This window comes from Crocuta crocuta, unplaced genomic scaffold (assembly GCF_008692635.1).
Source record: "Crocuta crocuta isolate KB4526 unplaced genomic scaffold, BGI_CrCroc_1.0 scaffold16, whole genome shotgun sequence".
In the NCBI taxonomy this organism is placed as follows: Eukaryota; Metazoa; Chordata; class Mammalia; order Carnivora; family Hyaenidae; genus Crocuta; species Crocuta crocuta.
In genome coordinates, this window is record NW_027531893.1 from 6,649,969 (window position 1) to 6,673,996 (window position 24,028).

A 24,028-nucleotide genomic window follows, 5' to 3' on the forward strand; every position below is an offset into this window, starting at 1 on the left:
CTGGTACATAGCGAGTACTCAGAATGCTAGCCTATTACTATTATTGTATCCACTCATTGGAAAGCCAACTAAATCTGGACTGAGCCTGGCATGCTCCAAACAGACTCACTGGAAGGAGCCTCCATGGAATTAGGGAGCAAGGGATTCAGTTCAACCAGGCAAATAGTTATGGAGCCCATGATGTGAGGTACAGGGCATACAAATATGAAGAAAACATGGCTCCCGCATTGGGAGAATCTACACTCCTAAAGAGAAGACAAGCACACAAAGAGCAACACACAGACCCTACAGCCAATTTTGCAATTATGATCCAAGTACAGAGGCATCCCAGGACAAGGGAGTGATTAAGACATCCTATAAGGGGGATTTTGGAACAGGGTTTTGAAAGGTGAATCGGAGTTTGACAAGGTGAACGAGGTGGGGAGAAATTCCAGGCAAGGCGATGGCAAGAGAAAAGTCACAGCTGTCTGAAAAGACACAGCCTGTGTGGATCCACAAGACGCATAGGTAGAGAGGTCATCGGAAGGTCACGATAAGGAGTCGGGACATCCTGCAAACAACAGGAAAGTGAGGCTACGTGTCACCCCCCCCCGATGCCCCCCGGGGGTGCTGCTTCCTCGCTTCTCAGGTTCACCAGCGTTTCTGTGGTGACAACAGGTCATCCTTCCATGCATCACACTTTAACTGGACATTTTCTGTATGTCAGGGACAGCGCTATTCACTGACATGGCTTCAGAAAGAAGACTCCTTTATCCTGGAAAAGCTCAGAGTTGACTGGGAAAGACACATGATCACAATGAAACCTGAGAGGTAAGCAAGAGATGCTGTACACACAGAGAGGAGAAAGCCTGGCATGTGAATAGAGAGGGGGAAAAAAAAAAGGAACTATGGAAAAGAAGTGTCATTTGCACGGGATCTTGAAGCATGAGTCAAAGCTCTATCTGCTGGCGAGCATGGGGGACAACATTCAAGGCCGTGGAGAAACTGATTTAACTGTCTGGAGACATGAAAAGGTTCAGGATAACAGAAATTACCCACTGTGAGTGTGGGTAGCTCTTGTTTGCTGGAATGGACCACCTCTTCCACAGTCCCCACCTCCTTTAAGATCCCTTGGCCAGAACTGGGTCACATGTTCATCCCTAACCCAATCACGGGCAAAGGGTAATAAGGGTACCACTGGTGACTGGCTTAGAGCCCAGTGTGGATCACCCACCAGGGATGGAAGTAGTTGCCCTCCTTCCCTGCACAGGTGTGTCCCCAGACTTAAACCAGATGCAGTTTTGTCAACAGAGAAGAGGGAAGGCTGCCTCTCAGGGGGGCAGTCAGTAGCCTCTACCGAAGGGAAGGGGTGACATCTCATCGAAGGCGAGTCCACATACAGTCGAGAGAAAACCCAGGACTGATGATGCCTTGAAGACGGCCAACATTTTGAAACTGGGGAGGAGGGGGGCCCCTGGGTGGCTCAGTCGGTTAAATGTCCGACTTCGACTCAGGTCATGATCTCACGGTTTGTGACTTTGAGCCCCCATCAGGCTCTGTGCTGACAGCTCAGAGCCTGGAGCCTGCTTCAGATTCTGTGTCTCCCTCTCTCTGCCCCTCCCCTGCTCATCCTCTGTCTCTTCCTGTCTCTCAGTAATAAATATTTATAAAAAATGAAATTGAGGAGGAGGTAGGAGGAGAATACCAGCAAGGACACCTGAGAACTGAACACCAGCGAGGTAGGGAGAAATTGAGTAGCTGGTGGTGTCAGGGAGACCGCAAAAGGGAGACGTGGGAAGAAAGGATGTGAGCATGTCAGTCACAGGAAGACATCAATAGCTTGAAATGACACGGAGTTTAGGACATTTCTGTGTCCCAAGAGGATCAGGCAGAGGGAACTGTAACAGTTGAAGAAGACCTGAGGAATGACTGGTAGGACTCCAAGTATGGAAGCACCCGGCTGAGAGTCAGCCTGGTCACAGCACGGGGGCAGTGGCTTCCCTGTAAGCCTGCCTCCGGCTGGAGCTGAGTCCAAGGGATTTGTGTCCCAGAAGGCCTGGCAGTGACCAGCCTCAGGGAAAACGCTTCTCTGGAAGGCAGAGTTCTTTATCTTCCCTGAGCAGGAAGAAGGTAATCTCTCCTGGCACTGAGGTGACAGGGTTTCGATGGATTCCCTTCTCCCAGATCAGAATGAAACTAGAGCCTGTCAGCCAACCCACTGAACACTCAATCTTCCATCTTTATGGGTCTAGCGGTGACATTATTGCAGGAGCCTTTCAGCAAGTGAAAGGGAGGTCATCCTGGGAGAATATATATGCACAGAATCTACCAAGTTCTCTTCGCAGGGGCTCAGGACGTGAGTCAGGGCTTGAGAGATAACATCTTGGACTGGACAAGAGCACACAGAGAGGTGGACAGACCTTACCGCCGCAGCTAAAGCCGCCTACACCCTGGGATACTTCATATGCAAAAGCCATAGCGTTTTCTTTTGTGCTTATGTTAGTCGGGAGTTGTTTTGTCTCATGTTCCAAATAGCCCTGTCTGTTACGCTGTCTCCGCCTTACTCTTTGCGAGTGAGCCTTGGTTATTTTCTTCTGCGAAATGGAAGCAAACAGCAGTGGTCTTGCCTAGCTCATAAGGCTGACATGAAATTGTTTTTGCAAAATGCCAAGTGCTTTAAAGACAGGAGTCATTCCTGCACACACAGCCCTGATTATGGAGAGGGTTGTGCAATGCTTGACCCAGCAAAGCCTGCTCTTTCCTCAATGGTCCTTACTATGGTAGATGACACTATCTAGTTGCTCTGTCTAAAAATCGTGGGGTCATTTCTGATGCCTCTCATTCTCCCACACTCCGCATGCAATCCCTCAGCAAATACTAGTTATACTCACTTCAAAATACGTTCCCAAATAGTATACTTCTTACCCCTCCACCAGGACATTCATCACTGGACACCCACATTGACCATGTGACCAGCCTCTCTGGGCCCTCCTTTGCCACCCTGCAATCTCCTCCCCACAGAGCAGCCGAAGCAAGTCGCCCTTCTGAAATGAGAATCCAGTCATGCCACGCCCCTGCTCCCAAGGCTCTGATCACTTTCCATTGGCTTCCATCCATTCAGACTTCTTTTTTTTTTTCTTTATTTCTAGGAGAGAGAGAGACAGCGTGAGCAGGGGAGGGTCAGAGAGAGAGGGAGAAACAGACTCTGAAACAGGCTCCAGGCTCTAAGCCGGCAGTCAGCACAGAGCCCGACGCGGGGCTCGAACCCACGAACCGCGAGATCATGACCTAAGCGAAAGTCGGACGCTTAACCGACTAAGCCACCCAGGCGCCCCATCCATTCAGACTTCTTGCCTTGACCGCCCCCCCGGCATCTTTCATGAACTGACCTCCTAGCTCTCCTTCAGCTCTGTCTGTCCCACTTCCCTGGACCTCTCCAAACATGCCAAGTAGTATCCTAGCCCAAGACCTTTGCATGTTCTCTTCCTTGTGATTGGAGCAATTCTTCCCCAAATAGCAACATGGTTCAGTCCTTCTCTATTCACTTCTGCTTAAGTGGCGCCTCATCAGCAAGAGCTTTCCTGGCCACCTGACCACTGCTGTTCAATGTAAAACAGAGATACATGGGCACCACACACAGACACACCGCTTCCTACATCACAGGGACCCTTTGCCCGCCTTCACTTTCATTCCTCATTAAAGTTACCATAACCTAACATTACATTACATATTTATTTGTTTATGTGTTGATGTCTACCTCCTCCTCCAGAAAGTAAGGATGGTGAAATTGTCTTACTTACCACTCTGTCTCCAAATCCTAGAGTGGTGGCCTGGGATATAGTGGGGACTCAAGTATTTATTGGATGAAGGAATGAACAGTGTTAGTCCCCACAATTGACTGACTTTAACAAGCTAAAACCGGTCTTAATATGTGAGTGTGCACACATGCACATCTCCAATTTTAACTTTGCTCAGTTTACCTTAGATCCTGTAAAACCAGCCAAATCCATCAGGGATGAAACCCCGCCCTTCCCAGGATAACCAAACAGTGTTAAAATTGTGGCTGCTGTGTGTTTCTCTCCCCACCCTGTTGGGGAATACAAGTAAAGGCAGCCTTTACAATCTGGTTCCCGAACACTGACAGGTGTTCCGAGCTCTAAGGTTCTTGAGCAACAAGCTCTGAGGTTCTCAAGCAACAGTGGTGGTTACAGCTGACCCATTGTTTATGTTGCCTAAATGATACAAATCCCAACAGAATTCAGATTATTTGGAAATCAGCTCCAGGTTAATGGCACTGTAGCCTCACTAAAACACAGGAGCGGCGGTGGGCTGAGCATGAATATGCAGGTAGCAAAGTGTGTACGTAAACACACCAGCTTGGGATCAGAAGGAAATGAGCAAAATGTGTGTATTGTCAAATGGTTTTACTGGAATGACCACATAGCCAAAGTTAGGCAAGGTCGATCATTAACGGGCATTCCAGTTATTTCTGTGGTTACAATGATTTGTAAGAAAAGGGATAATTGCTAAAGTGAGTAATGATAATAAGTCTTGACCTCATTCTGTTGCCAGGCACTGTGCTAAGCACTTCATGTTATCATCATATTTAGGAAGATAATCATTTTCTACAAACGCCAGATTGTCTCCAGTTTCTTACAGCTGCCCTGAGATTCAGGCCTCCTTCCCCAGCAGCTTAACGAGGCACCCTCAGCTCAGTATCCCACAGACACTCCGAATTCCCCTTGCCCCAAATGCATTCACCATCTTACTTCCCGGCCTCTGCTCTTGGGGTCCCCAGTTCAGTGAATGTTATCACCATGCTTCAAAGCATCAAAGGTAGAAAACAGGATGTCCCTGACTTCCTTCGCCTTATTCTTTCCAGTACATTCTTTCTCCGAGATGGCAAGAGGGTCAGCCTCTCATCTCCGTTAATTCTGCCCCTGCCTTTGGGTCCCATCCCTGGGAGGGATTTGGGAGGATCACCTATGCCTGCCGTGTTGAGCCCAAGGGTAGCAAGAGCTGCTCTGGCTAATGAATTCTGAGTGGAAGCATCATGTGTCTCCTGTAGGCAGAATCTTTAGGACCCACTATGTAACTCGCTATGTCTATTTTTCCCTCTGCCATAACAGCTGAAATGTTGCAGGTAGAGGCTTCTTTCTCAGACTAGATGCTGGAGTGAGAATGGTTGAGAACCCCAGAGAGCCCATGACAAATATGTAGTTTGAGTGAAAAACTAGCTTGAAAGCACTGAGGCTTGAGGACTCTCTTGTTACACAGCACAGCCTAACATCTGCTGACTGCTGTATTACCTTCATAAATATCTCACTTGGATGTATGATAGTTTCTACCTAGATCTCTCAACTTGCAGGTCATCTCCCAAACCTGGAAGATAAGATAGAGATTTCTTTCTCTCTCCTCTAACTCAAGCATCAGCAAAATTGTTTTTATAAAGGGCCGAATAGTAAATATTTTAGGCTTTGCGAGCCATACGGTCTCTGCCACAGCTACTCAACTGTGCTGTTGTAGTGTGAAAACAGCCACAAGCAATAAATAAACAAATGAGCATGGCCAGTTGCCAGAAGACTTTGTTTATGGACACAGAAATTTGAATTGCATATTGTTTTCATGTGTCATGAAATCTTCTTCAAATTTTCTTCAGCATTTAAACATGAAAACCACCCACCGCTAATGAATGACTCATTCAAAAGCACACAGCAGGCTGGATTGGGCCCTCAGACTACAATGTGTTGACCCCTGATTTAACTGAAAACTCCTGAGCCCTGAGCATGGTATTGACAGCTCTTCACACTCTTGCCCTGATGACTTTGCATGTGACATGCATGCATGCATGCACACGTATGCAGGAAGCTTCAGTCTTCTTAGGTCCACCATCATTCTCCGAATACCCCTCATTCTTATGTGCCTCAGGGCCTTTGTACATGCTGGTCCTGCAGCTATGCATGCCCATCCTCTTCTTCCATACAAGTAAGCTCTTATGAATCTATCGAGGCTGAACTCAAATGTCACATTCTTCATTACCTTTCCCAATGCCAGAGGCTAACTTAGTTGCTCTCTTTGTGTTCCTATAGAACTTGAATGTGCCCTTATTATAAAACTCATGAACTAATATTCTGAAGTAGAGTTTCTCAGCCATGGCACTATTGGATTTGGGGGGCAAATAATTCTTTGTAGTGGGAGGCTGTCCTATACACTGTAAAATGTTTAGCTGTATCCCAGGCCTCTACATACCAGACGCCAGTAGCATACACTCCCCAAGTGCCAGCTGAAACTATCTCCAGATATCGCCAACTTCCCTCCTGCCCTCCTCACGACCACAGAGAACCACCCCCCTACGTATTTACTTGGGCATTTAAACTTGTAGCCCCTTGAGGACAAAGTCGAGATGCTCTTCTTAATTAGTGTAAGCACCAAGCACACCAGCTGGCATATAACAGCAGAACTTCAGCAAATATTTGTTGAATAGAAAAAATGAATAAGATGTTGAAAATCAGTGACTCATGAGCATCAAGCTGACTAATTTTTAAAAAGATGGGATTCCAGCAATTTTTTTTACTGTTATCTTTTTTCTCTACCTTTGCAGAAAGGCCACTTTTATTAAATCTGAATGTCATAAAAGGATTTTCTGATATTGTTTTATTTATGCAGCTCTCACAAGTGCAATTAACACTGCATCTGTTTTACTAACAATTCCCTTTGTTTTATGTAGTGCTTTATATTTTTTTCCTGAACGTGCACAGGCCTGGGCTTTCCACAATCTGTAAGTGGATAAATCCCTACATACGGATGGGGAAATAAAGACAACCCAAAACCATACAGAGTCATTTCCCTATTCTCTGGCATATCCCGGACTAAGTGTGCTAATTAGTGTACACATCCCCTCCTCCTTCCAGAAGAAGATGAAGGAAGAGGAGGGAATACCTTCCAGGTCGGGCGCTGTATCTGGAGGCGTTGAATCATCCCTTTAACTGGTGTCGGGTGGGTCTTACTGGAGACTCTCCTCTTCACAGGCAAACATACTTAAGGAACATCCACACTGACACACAGCCCTAAGGATGCAGCAGGATGCTGAGATCCACGTGCTAAAAACGAGATCAGACTCTGGGTGGGAAACATGTTCTTGTGTGTTCGCCTCCCCCCCGCCCCCAACCTACACACACTCACACACACACAAGCAGGAAGCTTCAATCTTCTTCGAGCTGCCATCATTCTCTGAATCCTCCTTGCTCTTATGTGTCTCAGGGCCTTTGCACATGCTGGTCTCTCAGCTATGAATGCTCTTCCTCTTCTTCCTATTCTAGATTGCCCAAAGGGAAACCAGAACACACCCTATTTCTGGTCTGGATATTAAAAATGAGTACTTGATATCTGTCCTTCTCTGCCTAACCGTATGTTTGCACATAGAGGTGGATTAGGAGGAACTTGACAGAGGACCATGGGGGAGAAGAAGGGGAAAAATAGTTGGGGAGAGGGAGGGAGGCAAACCATGAGAGACTCTTGAATGCTGAGAACAAACTGAGGGCTGATGAGGTTGGGGGAGAGGGGAAGGGGGGTGATGGGCATGGAGGAGGGCACTTGTGGGGATGAGCACTGGGTGTTATATGGAAACCAACTTGACAATAAACTATTAAAAAATAATTAAAATAAAAATAATAAAAATAAAAATGAGTACTTGAATGCATACCAACAAGGGTTTTTTCCTTTAGGACAATTGGGATAATAGAATTCCAGACAGTTGGAAAAAAGTGAAATGGTAAGGAACGTACTCTGTTGAGTCAGGCTGCCTAATCTGACTGTCATTTCCAGTGGGTCCCTCAGATGTGCTTCTTAACCTCTGTGCACATGATTTCCTCTTCGGTAAAGCAGGGATGACAGTACCCACATCCCAGGATTGTAGTGAAGATTAAAACATGAATGCATGTAAAGTATCATGTACTTGTGCTTGGCACATAGCAAGAACACAATAAGTGTCTTATGTTACTAATAAGACCCCGTGATGCTTGACACAGAGAAAGCACTCAGTTAATGTCAGCTATTATCATACCAAAAGTTAAGATTATTCTTCAGAGATCTTTTGGCTCACACCTTTTCTTTAAGAGATATAAACTTCTAATGTCTACACTAAAAAAAAAAAAAAACATGTTTAGTGTGTGTTCCCAGACGTGCTGTGACAACCATCAACCAGATGAAGGAAACAGAGACAAACTTGAACTCGCAAGTTTCGATCAGCTCCCACGTATCAGCCTTTATGCTTTTGTTGTGTGTCATCTCACCAAGAACGTAAACTCCGTGAAGTCAAGGATCTTGCCTGATCCATACAGTAGAGATGAAGAAAATCACAAGTTATCTGGTGAGAATAAGGACCAAGACCCTAGCCATGTGGCCCTGATAGAGATGACACTGGAGTTGGGTCTTACAGAGAACGGAGGTGAGTGAGAAAAGTATTGTGTGTTTGTCCTGCTCTACTTTGCTTCTTTTTTTAAAAGCCTGAATCACCAAATCCTCCCTTTACCCACACCCTGGGGAGATATGAGCAAGCCACAGACGTTAACACTGAAGACCATTTTTTATTAGTATGTCTTTACCTCTGCACCGAGGGGGAAATATATCTATCCCAAGCCTTAAAAAAAAAAAAAACCTTGATTCCAAGCCTTGATGAAATGATACTCATTCCTCCATGAGTAACCTGTTTGGATAATCCTCCCCGAGAGATCAAGCTGTATCTGAGTACAATGATTGCCATATTCTAGATTTAACTGACCACATAGATGCATTATTTCCAAACAAGAAAGAGCCTTTCTCTTCCTGACTTGGAGAAGTGGGATGTTTATGACCTGTTTATAAAAGTCTGCATAAAATACAGCTTCAGAGTCTTGTCCACGAGTAGGCTACCTGGAGTCAAGTGTGTCTTTTAAAATATGATGCATCACTTGCAAGAATGGTTTCTTAGTCTCTTGCTGCCCCCCCAACTCATTGCTCTCCCATAAATAACAATGCGAGGTGATGGCTTGGCCACCGCTTCCATTGTGCCCCCACCTATACAAGATGTCTTCCCCGGTGGATTTTTGTTAAGAAACAAAATACAACTTTTATTGAGATCAATAAAAGATTAAGGTGACAAAGTGATTTATTGACTATAGAGAAGGCTCATTTTTCCCTCACAACGGCAATAGCTACCGGAAAGGACTTTTTTTTTTTTTTCTTACTCTGGGTCTTCAGGAAAGTTGTGAGAAGCTTAGACTCATTTATCAAATCAAAAGAGAACGATTAAAAGCCATAAGGAAACAGACAAAGAACACACATGAGCAAAAGTTGGCTGATCATGGGCTGTTTTACTGAAAGCCCAGGTCACAGGGTGGGGAGGGACAGAGGAAATACATGGGGGATTGTGTAGAATGAAGTTCGGTGGGACGTGGGGAGCAAAGGGTGAGGTCAGAGCAAGGAAAGAACTTGACACTGAGAAATAAGAAGTCAGAGAGCTATGGAATCTGACCTTAACTACAGTTACCGACAGCCTAGACACCAGCAGGGCACGGGGCTCACCCCTACACTTCGTTTGGACCAGATGCTTCATCCCATGCCCTCGTCCCTCAAAGTGGTCTCAGATACCTCTCTCTACTGCAATTCTCCCATGTAGAATGAGTCCCTCCTTTACCCTCTGATGAGGATAAATGCCAGAAGTCCCCCTACTTGAGCCCCAACTATGCACCAGGCACAATGCAGAGCACTTCACGTGCTAATGACATCCATGCAGTCGAGGAATTTTGTGAATTTTGTTGAGGTCTGCACCGCTGAGCATCACACACGGTTGGTATTTAGTTAAAAAAAAAAATATATATATATATATATGTTTAACAAATGAATGCATGAGCTAATGAAATCCTCAGAACAGTCCTGTGAGAGGTAGATCTTATTATCCCCATTTTACAGAAAGGAAAACTGGAATGTCCAGAACTTTCCTCTGTGCTTAAGCACGACTGACTTTCCGAGTGCCCTCTTTCTCTCCTCTGTCCCTAGCTGTGAAGACCCCACCCCACTCCCCAAATCCAATCCCGCAGCACAAGAAGAGGAAAAAGAACCTCTGAAACAATAGGCAAAGTCAAAATTAGAGATGTTTATAGTCTGGGCGGTCAGTCCTGACCTCAGGGTTGCTTTTAAAGAAAATTAGGTCTTATGCTGCTCTTAACAGAAAATCATCCCATGAAACTCTCTGCCTTTTACGGCCTCTGAGACTCACGGCACCCTCCCAAGGTTGGGGGACAGAGGAGACTACAAGGCTTCTGATGTAGCAGTCTTTGTGACTTCTCCAATAACCGCATAATGAGTCGATTTTAAATTCTGACATTATGAAACATAGGAGCCCCGTCACCTCTGTATCAGCGTTGCCTTGAACATCTGCTTCAAGAAAGCTGAACTTGCCGAGAACTGATATTTTTTTTTAAGTAAGCCCAAACAATTTCACCTCTAGGAATTCATTCCACGGATATACTTGAATTTGTGAGAAACGACATGTGCTGTTCACTGTCGTCGTGGTCTACAAGAGCAAAATATTAGAAAATGCCCAAAAGTCGGTCACTAGGGGAGCAGAGAAACGATATATGCAGACCCGTACAATTGTTAAGAGACAGGAATTTGAAAGACTGAAGCTAGAGGGCCATCTGGGTGGCTGAGTCGGTTAAGCATCTGACTCTTTGTTTGGGATCAGGTCATCATCTCATTTTCATGAGTTCAAGCTCCGCTTTGGGTTCTGTGCTGACACCACAGAACCTGCTTGGGATTCTCTCTCTCACCCTCTCTCTGTGTGCCCTGACCCAACTGGTGTTCTCTCTCTCTCTTTCTCAAAAATAAATATATGGGGCACCTGGGTTATTCAATCAGTTAAGCATCTGAGGTCATGATCTCACGGTTCGTGAGTTCCAGGCCTGCATCAGGCTTTGTGCTGACAGCTCGGAGCCTGGAGCCTGCTTCGGATTCTGTCTCCCTCTCTCTCTCTCTCTGCACTCCTCCCCTGCTCCTACACTGTCTCTGTCTCTGTCTTTCTCTCTCTCTCTCTCAAAAATAAATAAACATTAGGGGTACCTGGGTGGCTCAGTTGGTTAAGCATCCGACTTTGACTCAGGTCATGATCTCATGATTTGTGGGTTCGAGCCCCGTGTCGGGCTCTGTGCTGACAACTAGCTCAGAGCCTGGAGCCTGTTTCAGAGTCTGTGTCTCCCTCTCTCTCTGACCCTCCCCTGCTCATACTGTCTCTCTCTCTCAGAAATAAATAAAAAACATTAAAAAATAAATAAACATTAAAACTTTTTTAAATAAATAAACTTAAAAAAGAAAGAAGATTGCAGCTATTCTGCATGTGCTCATGGGAAAAGTTGACCAAGATAGCATGTAAAGAAAGAAGGATGAAAAACTGTGTGTGATGCTACTACAGATAGTGACACCTACCTAGAGACAGAGAGAGAGACAGGGACAGCGACAGAGCCCGAGACAGAGACCCACATACACACAGATGTTGGCTTATACAAAACATCTCTGGAAGGATACAGGATAATTCACTCTGGGAGTGAAAATGTGTGGTTAAAGGCAGTGGTTGGCAACAAAATTTTCTCTCCTTTTAAATTTTGTAGTGCATGTGTGTTGCCATATATACGTCACTCAGCAAACATGAACGAAGTGTCTACTGTACGCGAAGTACACGGTGGTAATGCACAGACAGCAATCCCTATGCCCTTGCTAGTGGGGAGACAGATAAATAAATAAAATCTGTAGTCATAAGCACTGGGGGAGGGGGGGGAATAAAGTCATGGGCTCGGAGCAGGTGAGGAGCAGTTGAAATTTTAGGGCAGGTTCCTGTTGAGGAAAGGAAGTGAGAGAGCTAGCCAGGCGGGTCCGGGGAGACAGTCCAGCTGCAGAAAGAGCTGCAACCACGGCGTGTTTGTGTTCCCGGCAGGTTTTCTGAGGATGAGTGAGATAAGCGCGGCCAGAGCTAGCAGGGGTGGGGAAGCAAGGGCTAACGAGGCCGGCGAGGTGACGGGGGTCAGATCACTTGGGTCTTGCAGGATGGAGTCTGGCTTTTGCTCTGAGTGAGATGGGAGTCATTGAGGGCTTGGAAGAGAAAAGCAATGTGACCAGACTTAATGCCTCCGCGTTCATGATCTCTCTGGCTTCTGCGTGGAGAGGGGATGCTGGGGGAGACCGCAGAGCCAAGGCGGCCGTTTCAGGAAGCTGTTGCAATATCCAGGAGAGGTAACACCGGGCTGCAGTGCGGTGGTGGCGGTGGGCAGAGAGGAGTGTTTGGACTCTGGGCACATTCTGCCGAGCTGGTAGGCTTTGGTAACCTTTTAGAACAACCTGTGAGCTCCGCCCCTTTAGAATAGCCCCGGAGCTCCGCCCCTTTAGGACCCGGGGGCTCCGCCCCTTGAGAACAGCCCCGGAGCTCCGCCCCTTTAGGCCCTGAGGGCTCCGCCCCTTTAGAACAGCCCCGGAGCCCCGCCCCTTTAGACTAGCCCCCGGAGCTCCGCCCCTTTAGGACCCGGGGGCTCCGCCCCTTGAGAACAGCCCCGGAGCTCCGCCCCTTTAGGCCCTGAGGGCTCCGCCCCTTTAGAACAGCCCCGGAGCCCCGCCCCTTTAGACTAGCCCCCGGAGCTCCGCCCCTTTAGGACCCGGGGGCTCCGCCCCTTGAGAACAGCCCCGGAGCTCCGCCCCTTTAGGCCCTGAGGGCTCCGCCCCTTTAGAACAGCCCCGGAGCCCCGCCCCTTTAGACTAGCCCCCGGAGCTCCGCCCCTTTAGGACCCGGGGGCTCCGCCCCTTGAGAACAGCCCCGGAGCTCCGCCCCTTTAGGCCCTGAGGGCTCCGCCCCTTTAGAACAGCCCCGGAGCCCCGCCCCTTTAGACTAGCCCCCGGAGCTCCGCCCCTTTAGGACCCGGGGGCTCCGCCCCTTGAGAACAGCCCCGGAGCTCCGCCCCTTTAGGCCCTGAGGGCTCCGCCCCTTTAGAACAGCCCCGGAGCCCCGCCCCTTTAGACTAGCCCCCGGAGCTCCGCCCCTTTAGGACCCGGGGGCTCCGCCCCTTGAGAACAGCCCCGGAGCTCCGCCCCTTTAGGCCCTGAGGGCTCCGCCCCTTTAGAACAGCCCCGGAGCCCCGCCCCTTTAGACTAGCCCCCGGAGCTCCGCCCCTTTAGGACCCGGGGGCTCCGCCCCTTGAGAACAGCCCCGGAGCTCCGCCCCTTTAGGCCCTGAGGGCTCCGCCCCTTTAGAACAGCCCCGGAGCCCCGCCCCTTTAGACTAGCCCCCGGAGCTCCGCCCCTTTAGGACCCGGGGGCTCCGCCCCTTGAGAACAGCCCCGGAGCTCCGCCCCTTTAGGCCCTGAGGGCTCCGCCCCTTTAGAACAGCCCCGGAGCCCCGCCCCTTTAGACTAGCCCCCGGAGCTCCGCCCCTTTAGGACCCGGGGGCTCCGCCCCTTGAGAACAGCCCCGGAGCTCCGCCCCTTTAGGCCCTGAGGGCTCCGCCCCTTTAGAACAGCCCCGGAGCTCCGCCCCTTTAGGCGCTGAGGGCTCCGCCCCTTTAGAACAGCCCCCGGAGCTCCGCCCCTTCAGAACCTCCCAGGGCCTCCGCCATTTTAAAACAACCGGGAGCTCCACGGTTTTAGAACCACCTGTGTTCGTGTCCGCTGCATGGGGGAAGTTAGAATATCTGCTTGGTAGGGTTGTGGTGCCCGTTACGTAGTTCGGCTAATGGAAAGGGCTGAGCGTCGTGTCTGACTCGGGGCGATGGTCGGGTCACAGCGACTTCTGAGAAGACGGACGTTCCTCTTTCCTGTGCTGAGGGTTTAACTTTGGGGGTGAAGGCGGCGTGCATGTAAAGCCGTAGGCTCTTGTACCCCGTAAGGCGTCACGTCAGCCCAAGTGCCAACGGACGGTTGTGGGGACGGTGACAGAGAAACGCTGCCACCCTCCTTTTGGCCCCAGCAGCACAACGTGAAGGGGGAGCCCCCCGCCCCCACGCCTCAGGGGCTCGGAGGGAGCCGGTTAGCCGAGAGACAGGAAGGACAGTGCCGTGGATCCCGGAAGTGTCCGGGCAGGGAGGCCCCTGGAGCTGGCCCGAGGATGGACTGTTTCGTGTCACCTCGAAGCGCCTTCCTTGGTGGGACCCGTGGAGGCGGCCCTGGAGGCGCCCGGCAGCCGATTCGGACACAGGTAACCTCGCCCTGTGAGAGGGCTTCTGCGCGCGGCCCTACGGGGTCAAGGGCGGGAGCCGTCTGGGGAGGCCCCGCCAGCCAAGCCTCGGGCGCATCACGGAGACGGCTGCCGGGGGCCGCAACACCGCACGCCAGTCACTCTCCTCGGGCTGGGCAACGTGCGCTGTGCCTCCGTCCACGGAAGAGGGGTGCTATGGAAAAGGAAGGGGTTCACCTGACAGGAGCGCCCACACACTACACCCACACCCGGCCTAGACCCCCCCACACCCAGGGACAGCCAGCCCCAGGTCTAGACCCCACACATACACCCAGGGACAGCCAGCCCCAGGTCTAGACCCCACACACACATCCAGGGACAGCCAGCCCCAGGTCTAGACCCCACACACACACCCAGGGGCAGCCAGCCCCAGGTCTAGACCCCACACACACATCCAGGGACAGCCAGCCCCAGGTGTAGACCCCACACACACATCCAGGGACAGCCAGCCCCAAGTGTAGACCCCACACACACACACCCAGGTATAGCCAGCCCCAGGTGTAGACCCCACACACACACCCAGGGACAGCCAGCCCCAGGTGTAGACCCCCCCCACACACACACACAGGTACAGCCAGCCCCAGGTGTAGACCCCACACACACCCAGGTACAGGCAGCCCCAGGTGTAGACCCCACACACACACACACACAGGGCCCTCACAGGTATTCACAGAGACACAAAAACCAGCAGAGAGATGTCACACGTGAGCACAGACACCAAGAAACCACGCAAAAGCACGTCGTGCACATAAACACATGCAGGGTGTGATGTATGACCCTAATATCCACCAGTATAGACAGACCCAGCAAGAAGTACAAGATGCAGACAGGAGCAGATCCAGGCACGCGTGCGCACACACACACACAGGCATCACCGTGCAGTGACCAAAAGGCGAAGTTCAACCAGGAATCAGGGCGGGAAAAGTAACAAAGGACGATGGTGAGAATTGTCCCAGGTCCCAGTGGTCCCCAGCAACGATCCTGTGTGGATCTCTATCTGATGCAATTTCCTCTGCACGTAAGCAGTTCTGATTTAGATGATAGATAGAAACCATTTATACAGTTAAGCACGGTAGGGGTCTAAACGCCGTTCCCCGCAGAACACCAGATGCGAATAGATGAACATTTGATTGTCCTCACGCCTGTTTCTGACAAGCTAACAGATAAGAAACCATCCCACTGAATTCCCAGAAAACCGGAGACCACGATTACAGATAGCAACACGCAGAAAGAGCTAGGATTTATTAAGGCACATTTCTAAATATTAAAGAGACGGCATCTGGCTAGTGCTCCTCTCAGCAGACTTTGTAGGCGGGATGTCACTTGATAAGCAAGATGAACGAGCGGAGGGCTCTGAGGGGGTCTGCACGGCCTGGAGCAGTGGGGATGACCTCACGCAGGCCGTAAGCAGGGACTGTGTGCTCTGGACGCTGGGGTTCCGAACCGGAAGGTCCAACTGTCTAAAGCCATCTCTTCCTCATAGCCACCTGGAATTCCACCAGGGAGTTTTGGAGTCTTCTAGAATTCTTGCTCAAAATATAAATACACGCCTGAAAAGATGCTCACCGGCACTGGTCATTAGGGAAATGTAAATCAAAACCACAAGGACGCAGAGAAATTTGAACGTGTGGCTGGTGGGAATGTAACATAATGCAGGTGCAGCAGAAAATGGTACACCGGTTCCTCAACAACATTCAAAGTAGAATTCCCATATGACCCACCAATGGCACTTCTGGGTACACACCCGAAATAAGTGAAAGCAAGGACAGGTATTTGCACATCCACGATCACAGCAGCACTATTCACAACAGCCAGAAGGTGGAGGCAGCCCAAGCATCCATCAGCAGATAACTCAAGAAACAAAATGCAGCCTGTGTGTATGACAGCATATTATTCAGGTCTAAAGAGGGACATTTTGACACATGCTATAACATGGAGGAACCCTAAGGAAATTACTCTGAGAGACGCATAAGCCAGTCACAGAAGGACAAATCCTGTGTGACTCCACCCATATGAGGCACCTGAAGATTCAGAGACAGAAAGCAGAAGTGTGGGTGTCGGGGCTCAGAGTGGGGAAAGGAAGTTAACAGGGACAGGGTTTCAGCTGAGGACAGTGAGAAGCGCTCTGGAGATGGATAATAACCTAAACGTACTTAGTGCCACAGAACTCTCCGTTTAAAAATGGTCGAAATAGAGGAGCACCCAGGTGGCTCGGTCAGTTGAGTGTCTGACTCTTGATTTCAGCTCAGGTCATGATCTCACAGTTTGAGAGCTCAAGCCCCCAGTTGGGCTCTGTGCTGACAGTGCAGATCCTGCTTGGGATTCTCTCTCTGTCTCTGCATTCTTAAGCGTCCGTGCTCACTTTACTGCTCTCAAAATATACAAATATACATTTTTAAAAAACCGTTGAAATGGGGCGCCTGGGTGGTTCAATCAGTTAAGCATCCAACTTTGGCTCATGTCATGATCTCACGCTTCATGAGTTTGAGCCCTGAGTTGGGATCTGTGCTGACAGCTCAGAGCCTGGAACCTGCTTCAGATTCTGTGTCTCCTTCTCTCTCTGCTCTTCCTCTGCTCATGCTCTGTCTCTTTCTGTCTTTCAAAAGAAAAAAAAAAAACAAAATTTTTTTGAATAGTTGAAATAGAAAACTTACTTTGTATATATTTAACTGTGATAATCCATATAGACTGCACTATGAATTAATGCATGAAAATACTTTTTATCAACAGAATCATAAGGATTAGTCTGCAGCCAGCAGAAAGGAAGCTCCCGCAGGAGGAAAAGAGGGAAGCTTTGGAAATGTCATCACAGAAGAGTCCTTGCAATGATAGAGGACGTCTGCCATCACTGTGAGTGCCCCCCCGACTTGCCTCCTCTCCCCATCAAAGCTGGTCTGCCCTTATGTTCCAACACCTCCCGGTCATCTTTACCTGAACAAGGTAGCTGGGTCCACCAGTAAGGCTGTCCTATTCCCACTGTTCCATCCCAACAAGGTCCTAAATCCAGAAAGGGTAAAGGGAGAAAACAGCCAGCCTAAGACAGCCCAGGCGTCTACACATTCTAAAGAATGACTAAGACATTGCGCGTCATTTTTGCACTAAGCATTTTACGTCGGTTCTGTATACTCAGGCACAGCTAGATGGGTCACTGTCTTCATTGCGCAGATACAGAGACGAGAATAGGCGCAATTTTTAAAAATTTCTCCCAGTCACACAGCTGGCAAGTGGCAGAGCCAGGACTCAAGCACCAGAACGTTCATCTCCCAAACTCCAAAGCCCATGTCATTAGCCAGCTATCCTGGTTCCCCAGAGCAGAGGCACCCTGTGAGATAGTTCTAGCATTTATAAATAAGCAGTTATATATTGGTCCAAGTAAAACATCTCAGACCACCTAAAAAGTCAATGTCATTTACTTGGTGCTGGAATTTTATCACTGCTTCTCCACTGATAGACATTTTGTTGTCCTCCCCAGGGAGCACTTGACAATATCTGGAGAGGTTTGGGGTGCACGTGGTACTGGGATCTAGCGGGTAGAGGCCCGGGATGCTGTGAAACATTCTAACACTTCCCCTCCACAAAGAATTATCTGGACCAGATGTCAATAATGCTGAGGTTGGGAACCCCTGAATTCTATTGTGTCATTGGTGTGCAAGAATTTCGCATTGTGTCTCCCTCCATCCCCGCCTTTGCCTCCCCTCCTTGTCTGCTCCCAAGGACATCTGCACACTTACCCAAAAAGAAAAACATCCACACATGCTAATTCACTGAACATTTACTTAGATTGCTGTATTCTAAATGCTCATCAGAGCTTTTGATCAAGCATGGCACCGAATGGGCATGACTGTCGATAAGAAAGTCTTTGTTTAAGGGGAAGACCAATTATTCAAAACACACGGATTGGTAGACACAATTTTCCAAACTGTAAGCTATGTAGACATCACAGTGATTATCAGTATGTTCTAAAGGTGTATGGTAGCACCCCTAAACTTGGCGACTCTTATCAGATTGGCCTGGAGATCTAATCAAACTTAGGGAGCTTGGTAGACACATTCAAAGGTGGCCCCTATGATGCTCACGTTCTGACATAACCCCTCTCCTTCAGTATGGGCTAGACGGTGACCTGCTTCTAAACAACAATGTGGCACAGGTGATGGGCCACCCCTTCCATAGCTGCAGTACTTACAGTGTGTACGACTCCATCTTGCCCCCTGACCTACCAGAGACTCTTCTTTGTGGCTGAATGAAGGACGTGGCCATGTCAGAGAAGTTCATGTGTCAGGCACATCGGGTTAGGAGCTGAGGTTGGCCTCTGGGCAAGAGCCAACAAGAAGCCAACAGAGAAAGGGACTCAAGCTCCAATACCAAGGAACTGAACGCCACCAGCAAGCACACACGAGAGGACATGAGCCCCTTCTCATCTGGGCCTACTGATACCCCAGTTGTAACCTCATGAGATCCTGAGCGAAGGACCACCTGCATCGCTCCTGCATCCTCGACCCCCAGAAAGCACAAGGGATTCGGGGAGGGCTTTGAGCCTCTACACTCAATGTGGTCGTTTGTCCTATAGTGACAGAAAACAGGAACTTAAAAAGCGCCTCTCCCTGCCCGAGACACAGAGCCTTCCAGCGACAAGGATGTCTTCCTCGGCTCTGAACCCCGGGGAGATGAGAAGCCTTGGAGCCACCGCCCTGGCCGAGCCGCCCCGAGATTTGCAAAGGGCTCTAACTTCCATTAGGCGGTGGAAGGCACTGGGTGTCTCTGCTCGTGTTTAGAAGTCCATTTGTTTCCATTCGTTGTCAGCAGTTTGCATAAGTGAGTGGTTTTATTTCTTGTGAGCGAGAAGGAAAAACGCACGAGTTACCCCAGCAGTGGGAGATTTGTCAAATAAAGCTTTTAATAATGGGTCTGTTTGACAGTTTTATAGTTCTTCAACTTCCCGGCCATTTGAAGGTGGTAGGTTTTCAATAAAAATTAAGTCCTTTTCCAAGAGAAACTCGGTCCCCTGTTATTTTAAAACAACTAGTCCAGGGTGCACTGAAGCACCTTAATTCCGCTACCGAAAGTAAATCTCCCTCCTTTTCCGTATTAATAACTCGGGCAATCCATCAGCCTGAGACGGACTGTGAGCTTTCGCACCAGTATATCCAGGTGGCCTGATGAACCACATCCGTAACTAGACTTGCCGGGTGATCATTAGGCTGTTCCTGAAAATAAATGGCCTGGCCTTGCCTGCGCCTTACTTAAGTACACTGGGAGGGGCCAGCGGCCTGGACTTCGCTCTTTCGTCTTCTTGGATCCTTCTGAAGTTCTTCTGGGTCACAGGCAGCGTTTCAGAGGCTAGCCTCTGAGGAGGGAGGTAGCACACGGGAAGAACCCAGCATCTGAAGACCTCGGTTCTAGAACGAGCTCCATCACCCCCTATGTGTATGACTGCTGGGTTCATCCCCTGACTTCTCAGACTTTTAGCTCCTCTGTTTGTCAGTGGAGGAGAGGAAGTCAGAATTCTGGGGCTCAAACCCCAACACGGTGATCCATGAGAGTGGTCAGGGGCGCGTATCTAATCCCTCTGAACCTGCTTGTCTGAAAAATGTGATGCTGGTTCCTCACAGTTCTTAGAGGCCCAGAAAGGTTCATCTCTGGAAATGACTGAGCCAGGTTCTCCTGGTCCTCACCAAATCCTCATTCAAGTGTCCTCTTACCATTGTTACTATCATCACTCTTATTACTTTTATGTCACTGATCACTCTTACGTCATTACAGTCACAGTCAAGAAAAAAGTTGTTAAGGGGCGCCTGGGTGGCTCAGTTGGTTAAGCGTCCAACTTCAGCTCAGGTCATAATCTCACGGTTCGTGGGTTCGAGCCCTGCATCGGGCTCTGTGCTGACAGTTAGCTCAGAGCCTGGAGACTGTTTCAGATTCTGTGTCTCACTCTCTCTCTGAAACCTTCCCTGCTCGTGCTGTCTCTCTCTCCTTTCTCTCAGAAATAAATAAAACATTTAAAAAAAAAAAAAAAGAAAAAAGTTGTTAAGCCCCTGCTTTGCCAAGACCTATTCTGTCTGCCCCTGTCAGAAACAGCATCTAGCATCTCATGGGTCCTGTGCTGCACCCTGTGTTTCCATACAATAACTGAACATCTCTGAACCCAGTGATGCCCCAGACCCAGGACAAATGGCCACAAGAAACAGTTGGCTCCGAAGCTGAAGACTCAGCAGTGGGAAGGGTTGGCAAAAGGCTGATCGCTTTTCATGACAACCCCAGTGGGTAGTTTGGACTATTTTCCAATGTGCATCTTCTACTTTGATTAGAACTGTGCTTTTTAGGGGAAATTGGGTGGCTCAGTTGGTTAAGCATCTGACTTCAGCTCAGGTCATGATCTCACGGTTCTTGGGTTCGAGCCCTGCATCAGGCTCTGTGCTGACAGCTCAAAGCTGGTGCCTGCTTCAGATTCTGTGTGTGTGTGTCTCTCTCTGCCCCTCCCCCAATTGTGCTCTGTCTCTCTCATTAAAAAAAAAAAATTGAAGCTATGCTTTTTATTATAAATGGCAAAAAAGAGAGAGATAAAAGGGTATGTGCCTCAAGCCACTAGAGGGATGCCAGCTGGTACTCAGATTGGCCCCAGGCCTGAACCTTCTGGACCTTCACCTACATCTCTCACCGAGCCTGAGCTTCCCTCACCTCCTATGGCTGCCGAACCAGAGCCAGCAGCGACCACACAGCAGTTCCCCAGGCTCAGTTTGCAGGGAGCAAGTATGTTCAAGCCCTCTCTTCTCCAAGGTCCCAAAGGCATGGAGCATGGAGCCCTTGTGTCCTACAGCGTCCAGTGCCCCCATCGAAGGTGTAAATTGTCATCATCATTTCTTATTCTTCCTCATCATTTCCACCATCCTCCTCCTTTTCAATTACTCTCCTTGATAAATGCCACCCCCACCACAGATCCCTCTGTCTGTGCTCAGCAACCACTTATATTCTTCGTTCAATGGATTCAGACCATTGACTATCCTCCATTCTTAGCCCTTGTCTTTCCAGCCTGAAAACACAGAATCTCTCTAGTCTTACTCTGTTAAAACAGCTTCTCACATTGAAGTTTCTCAATCTTCTGCATGTTTTTGGAACATGGGGACCCTTTGCCAGCGTCTTTTCTGACCTCAGCCACACCTTTCTCTGCTTGCAGGTCTTCTGGCCCCTCTCCCTCCACATCCCCCTCTGTCTGCCTGTGAGTTAGCTCTGCCCACTGTCTCTGCTCTGGCAGGGGGACCTGCTTGGAACAAAATGGCCCCGTTATGCTCGCTCTCTGTCATTCCTTCCTGGAATTTAATTGGATTTTTTTCTCCCCTTTGTTAGTCAAAAGCACATAATAAAAATCTCCCGAAGTGCAATCAGTTTCCATCGGCACTGTTTCAACCCATGTCACAATGAGGCTTGATAGAAAAGGGACTCTTTCCCACTCCACGTAGGAAATAAATATTTGACTTGCAATGGAGACTTTATTTATGGAATGGATTAACTTCTTAAAATTCCCTGGAGGGGAAGGGAAGAGGAGGCCTCCAACTCTCCACTTACGGTGGAAGCCAATCCATCAGCCGCTTCTGCAAAGGAACCCTGATCGTGAGATTGTTTGGGGATTCCAGAAGGGCAGACTTTCATAAAGTGCAGTCCACAAACGACCTCAGTCTGAATTTCCCAGAGGGCCTGATGAAAAATCAGATTCCTATACCCAGCCTCAGGCCTGGTGGGTGGGACCAGTCTCCAGGGATTCCAACCTGAGAGTCCATCGTTTTGCACTGTAAGGCCACGGGTCCCCAGTTTCACTGTGCGTCTGTGAAGCTGCTTCGGCCCAGGGAAGTGGAGGCCGGAAAGTAGGTGTTTGCTGGATGAACTAAAGAGGAAATACTTGTATCCCACCAGACACTTTACAGTGCCCTAAGCGGGAAGGAAGACATTTCTCCCACATGGATAACCTTCCTATTTAATCTCCCCTTATTTCTCCATTGTCTTCATTGTACTCCAGACCCTGTGTCTTGGGGGTGAATTTTGAAAGATCTTTTCCACTATGCAGAAGCTTCTCAAAAGTTGGACACCAGGGGCACCTGGGTGGCTCCGTTGGTTAATCAGGTGACTCCTGATTTGGGCTCAGGTCATGATCTCATGATTTCTTGGTTTGGGGCCCCTCCTCAGGCTCTGTTCTGACAGCACAGAGCCTGCTTGGAATTCTCTCTCTCTGCCCCTCCCCTGCTCATAAGAGCCCACATGCACACTATCTCTCTCTCAAAATTTTAAAATAAGCATTAAAAAAAAAAGTTGGACACCAGGCTAAGGGAAAAGATGTAGTGATTTGGGGTTTTCTTAAATACATATTTGTTATATGTATGTGTACACACACGCGTGCATACACACACCTATATATAAATAAAAACACTGGTTTCTGAAATACTTAATCAATACATCATTCAAATGCATCATCTCAACCATGATTCATGTTGATCTAAGGCCAAAAGGTACCTCACATTTTCAAATAAAAGAACCTCTTTGAGGCTAAGTCAGGACTAGCAAAGGAAACCACAAGATAGAAAGTTGATGAAAACTCCTCAGAATGAGCCAGCCTTTAAAGTACTGAGAGGGGAAGAAATTGTCCTTTCCCAGCAGTTTGATATTCTCCAGGCCCTCCTTTACAGCTGTGCAGGTGTATTCGTGGTGTCATCTGAGAAATCCCAGAGGGGGCTCTCTGCCTCGATGGTTCTGTAATGCTTGATGTTGTCAGACTCCACTCGGGGGTGGGCCTTTCTTGGGGAATAAAAAGTTAGAAATATTTTATGGCTGTTCACACATATGTCCTTGGCTTCCCAAAAGGGTGTCATACCATTGTGGTACTTTTCTATGGCTGTTGTAACAAAGTACTACAAGCCTCATGGCTTAAAGACACAAGTTTACTATCTTGCATTTTACAGATAGCCAGCATGGGTCTCATGGGGCCAAAATGAAGGTGTTAACACGACTGTATTCCTTCAGGAGGCTCGAAAGGAAAATCTACTCTCTTGCTTTTTTTCAGCTTCTAGAGGCCACCTGCATTCCTTGCCTAGTGGCCACCACCTCCTTCCATCTTCAAAGCCAGCTGGACCCACACTCTTTTCTTTCTCAGACCCTCCTCTTCTGCCTCTGTCTGTCAGTTTTAAAGACACTTGTGATTACATTGAGTCCACCCCGATAATCCAGGATGATCTCCCCACTTTATGGTCAGCTGACCAGCAACCTTAATTTCATCTCTAACCGTATTCCCCTTTGCCATGTAAGGGACCATATTCACAGGAGCATTCTCAAGGCCACCACACCACTTAACTATTTCCATCTCTAGGAGCCTAAATGGAGTGCCTTCGCTACAAGCTCAGCATCTCCACTATTGTCACTTTTGAATGCATTTCAGGAGTAGGTACCAAATAGCATCTGTCACAGGTGGGGTCCTGAGTAGCAGAGTTTGAGATGGGGATCAGGGAGCGTGGCATTTATCAGCAGAGGCTCCAGGGAACAAACCCTCCAGAAGGGGTGGCAGGGCCAGGGGAAGGAAGCGGACTTTGGACAGAGGGAAACTGAACGCTATCAGGCCCACCCAAGACCCCAGGCAATTCCACTCCTGAGCTGGGGTGCCTGTCGGTTTGTCCCATGCCGGGGAAGCCACCAGCCTTTCTGTCCTTGCACAAATTGGGTGCTGGATGAGGGTGCCCTGATGGTGCCCTGGGCTGAGACAGGTTTTTTCATCGTCAAAGAGGATGAGCTCCAGGGGAACAAGGCTTCATCTTATGGGGGCGGG

At 48.8% G+C, this 24,028-nt stretch overlaps 1 long non-coding RNA gene across 1 annotated transcript in view; it reads left to right on the forward strand.

Moving 5' to 3' along the window:
- The first annotated feature begins 13,611 nt into the window (after positions 1-13,611).
- LOC144239225 (uncharacterized) overlaps positions 13,612-24,028 on the forward strand; it is a 55,114-nt gene continuing 44,697 nt past the window's right edge. The window contains exons 1-2 of the long non-coding RNA XR_013337344.1: positions 13,612-14,187; positions 16,957-17,076. This is a non-coding gene — a long non-coding RNA (uncharacterized LOC144239225). The remainder of the gene's footprint in view (positions 14,188-16,956; positions 17,077-24,028) is intronic.